This window comes from Sminthopsis crassicaudata, chromosome 4, assembly GCF_048593235.1.
Source record: "Sminthopsis crassicaudata isolate SCR6 chromosome 4, ASM4859323v1, whole genome shotgun sequence".
Classification (NCBI taxonomy): domain Eukaryota; kingdom Metazoa; phylum Chordata; class Mammalia; order Dasyuromorphia; family Dasyuridae; genus Sminthopsis; species Sminthopsis crassicaudata.
The window spans coordinates 351,122,596-351,126,569 of NC_133620.1; positions in this window are offsets into that span (position 1 = coordinate 351,122,596).

Sequence of the window (3,974 nt, forward strand, 5' to 3'; positions counted from 1 at the left end):
TTTACTCCCATCCAATAGAACATCATTTTTATTTGAAAGAACTGACAAACTATGATTATTCAGAATATTTGGTGAATATTTTCTAAAAAAAAAAAAAAAAGAATGAAGGTGAGCCTATCAGTTACTTCAATAAAACAAAAAACAACAAAAACAAAACAAAACAAAACAAACAAACAAACAAACAAAAACAACTGATGATATTTGTTGCCCATGAGAAAATTTGACCTTTCAAGTGAAAATGGGAATTTTGGAAAATTTGTTTCTATCATTGTGAGCGTGACAGCTTTCTGAGACTCAATAACTCTTCTGATGAGATTGGTGGTGATAGTAACAACTATGATTTTCTGAAACTGCATAATGCAATGTTTCAACATTTGAAAGATCTGCAGATCACTGAGGAGTGACCTCCAAGTGACCAATTCATGATCTTACAAAATCATGCATAGATAAAAGATCCATTCAAATGCATCAATTCATCTAAGTTTTCTTTTGCTTCAGAATTTGTCATATTCACCATTTTTATGGCAGAATGTATACTTTATTATATTTATCTATTTCCAACCATTTCTTAATCAATTAAGCCACCTACCTTGTTTCCAGTTTATTGCTGCCACAGAAAAAAAAGTATGACTATAAATACCTTGGTATATATGGAGCCTTTCTTTTTATCACTGGCTTCTTTGGGAATATACCCAGTGAGGGAACATTTAGGCTAAAGGGTAAGGACATTTTAGTCACTTTGAGGAATTCAAAATTGTTTTTTCAAAATGGTGGAACCAATGCTTTAGTATTCCCGTCTTTCTACAATTCTTCCAACATTATTCCCATCTTTTTTCATCTTTGACAATTTGCTGGATGTGGGGATGAAACATCAGAGTAGTTTGGATTTGCATTTTTTCATTATTAGTGATCTGGAGCATTCCATATAAATGGTTGCTAATTGTAATTCTTTTTGAGAACTGCTTATTTTTGGACAGGCAATTTTATTTCTTTTTGTTTATCACTTAATAGCAGTTTCCCCCTAATTACATGTAAAGATAGTTTTCAACATCCATTCTTGTAAGATTTTGAATTCCAAATTTTTCTCTCCTTTCCCTACCTCCCCTTCCCCAAGATCATAAGCAATCTGCTATAAGTTGTACATGTACAATCATTTAAAACATTTTTCTATATTAGTCATGTTGTGACAGAAAAATCAGAAACAAGAAAGAAAAAAACAACAAAAGTGAAAATAGTATGCTTTGAATTGTATTCCAGCTTCCACAGTTCTTTCTCTGGATGTGAATGGCATTTTCTATCATGTCTATTGGAATTGTCTTGGATCACCATATTGCTGAGAAGAGTTAAGTCTATTGTAGTTGATCATTATACAATGTTGTTATTACTCTGTACAATGCTCTCCTGGTTCTGTTCACATCACTGTGAACATTTCCTGTAAGTATTTCCAGGTTTTTCTGAAATTTTCCTGCTCATCATTTCTTATAGAACAGGAGTGGGGAACATTGCTAAGGAAACCGAGGGTGATGATTAACTGAAACCTCCCATTGCTTGAATTCTCTTAAGTTAATAATTTTGTATGGTCCATGAATGATGTTATAAATATCCAAATAGCCCTTGGCAGAAAAAAAAGGTTTCCCACCTCTGTTACAGAATTATATTATAGATGCATAATATACTATAGATATTATAGATATATTACAAATTTTATAGATACATAATATGTATTCCATTACATTCATATACATGATGATTGCATTCCCCATGATGGAAATCCTCTTAATTTCCAATTCCTTATCTCCCCCCAAAAGCTGCTACAAATATATATATTTTTTCTGGTTCATGTGGGTCCTTTTCCTTTTTTATGGATAGGCAAACTATTCACTATCACATTAAAGAATGCCCTGGACATCACAATTAAGCAAAATGCAAATTTTATAAAACCAATGTAAATGCTTTACAACTTTAAGGCTTTATCCTCAAATATCAACTGGGTGATAAAGCACAAAAATAAATGATCAGTGTTAAAAATGCAATGGAAAGACTAATGTTGTTCCAATGTTGGTGGAGCTGTGGAAATCCTAGAAAACAATTTGCAACTAATCTAAAAAAAATCACTAACTTGTATATACCACATACCACAGCATCATCGCTACTAAGTATAAACCACAAGGAGGTTGAAGACAAGAGGAAAAGAAAAGCCATCATTTGTACCAGTAACTTTTACAAAAGCAGAAAACTGGGAGGAAAGCTGGTGCCCATGGACTAGGGGAAGGACTGAACAAATTGTGGTGTTTGAATGAATGTAATGGACCAATATTACATATTAACAGTTGTTTGAATTGATGCAGCTGTAAAATCTAATCTATCCTTTGTGTAACAAATCTGATTCTATAATTTGAATTCTTGAGATTTACAATGATCCCCAATGCTTCTTGACTAGATACAAAGTCCTCACCAATGGCATTTGCTGTCTTTCACCATCCAGTTCTAGATTACCTTTCTAGTCTTCCCATTCCGTCCCTTCATGCATTCTACATTCCAGTAGCCTGTCTCCCTGCTTTTTCCAAAGTAGAGTGCCATGAGTATACTCTTAGCTCATTTATGTTTTAGGAACCTCGAGTTCTTCAGAACTTTATCATTTCCAATATCAGTCTTGATCCCACAAATTGTTACTTGCTTCTTTCTCACATTATATTTACTTATTAGTGTAAAATTTATATTCTTTAGTAGAATATAAACTCCTTAAGTGCTGGGACTATTCATTTTGTCTGCCTTGTAAAATGCTTTACACATGGGAAGCAGCTAAATGCTTATTGAACCATATTTTCTATAGCAAGGCTTCTTAAACTTTCTCTAACTTATGATTCCTTTTCATCTGAGAAATTTTTACATATAGGTATATAAAACAGGCACACAAATCAAACATTTACTGATAAGTCATAAAGAAATTTATGTGCATATTGCAAGTTCAGAATCAAGGCTGTAGAGTAGTGTAATGCAACATGGACAAATGTTGCCACAAACACCTTGGAATCATTACACGTTTGCTTTTGAATTAATTTTTGGTTATTGTGCGTGCAGAAATTTTTTGTGACCCCCCACATCCAGTTACTTGACCCTATGTGGGGTCTCGATCCACCTTTTAAGCAGCTTTGCTCTATAGACCACTTAATGAAACTTTACCTTGAAAAGCTAATGGCTTAACAATCCAATTTTGCACCTGTCTTCACTTTTATACTATTTGAAGAAATAGAGTTGGACTTCACTTATATCCTGCACATCACTAACCTTAAGGCATACAGAGCCTATTGCCTGATCAGGATTACAAAATTAGAATTGGAAGTAAAATCAGAGGCCATTCAGTTCAACTGCCCTTCTTTTACCACCACTCCAAAATTCTTATGTTCCTCTAAAAACTCCTCTTCCCTTAGCTTGGTTTATTAAGTATTGGAAAATAATTCATAAGGGGTTAGTGACTGATATCTTTTACTCAGAATAATTCACAAGTTCATATTGATCTACAAAGTGCTATTCACAACAATAAACTCTTGAGATCATCATCCCCATTTTAGTTAGTGATTTTCTTGCAGAGCTCTCATCCTGCCCTTTCTCCATTTATCATTTAAAAAATATTTTCTTCTAAAAACTTTTCATTTGGGGAATTCTTGTTTGGCTTGTGTCTAATCCATAATTTTCTTTGAGGCTTTATTTATAGATGTTTTTAAGTCTTTTGTATTTTTGTCTTGAATTTCCGTTACCATAGTAAATTTTTTATGGCCAAAATTATTTTATTTTCAAAGGTGAATATTGTAAACTATGCATGTATTTGGAAAAATAAATTATTAAAAAAAAAAAAACCCTAAATGCTTGTAAATAAGGGCAGAATCTCTGGCATCATTTTTGAAAGACTGTCCTTTTCTGACATGTAGTTCCCTGAAAATATATGATAATGGATAAAATATAACATTGACCAC